The sequence below is a fragment of the Etheostoma spectabile genome, chromosome 20 (genome assembly GCF_008692095.1).
Source record: "Etheostoma spectabile isolate EspeVRDwgs_2016 chromosome 20, UIUC_Espe_1.0, whole genome shotgun sequence".
Lineage (NCBI taxonomy): Eukaryota > Metazoa > Chordata > Actinopteri > Perciformes > Percidae > Etheostoma > Etheostoma spectabile.
Window position 1 is genome coordinate 19,590,591 of NC_045752.1, and position 277 is coordinate 19,590,867.

Genomic DNA, 277 nt, shown 5'->3' on the forward strand with positions numbered 1-277 from the left:
TAAATGCAGCATATGGACATGGAAAACTATGAAGGATCGAGCATTTCCTTAATCCTATAATCCTAAACCTTAACATGCTTAGAACATATTTGTTCTGTACATGTCATTTCCAGACTGTCTAACTTTCCTCCAACAGAAGCAATGGCCTGGTCACACCAGAAAGTGGCCCAGTGAATTACATCCACACATCCTGGAAAATGTGATGCGTTAAGCTTGGTGACCAGTGTAGCTGGCGAGCTAACCACTAATATCTAAGGTGACCAGATTTCTCAGACAA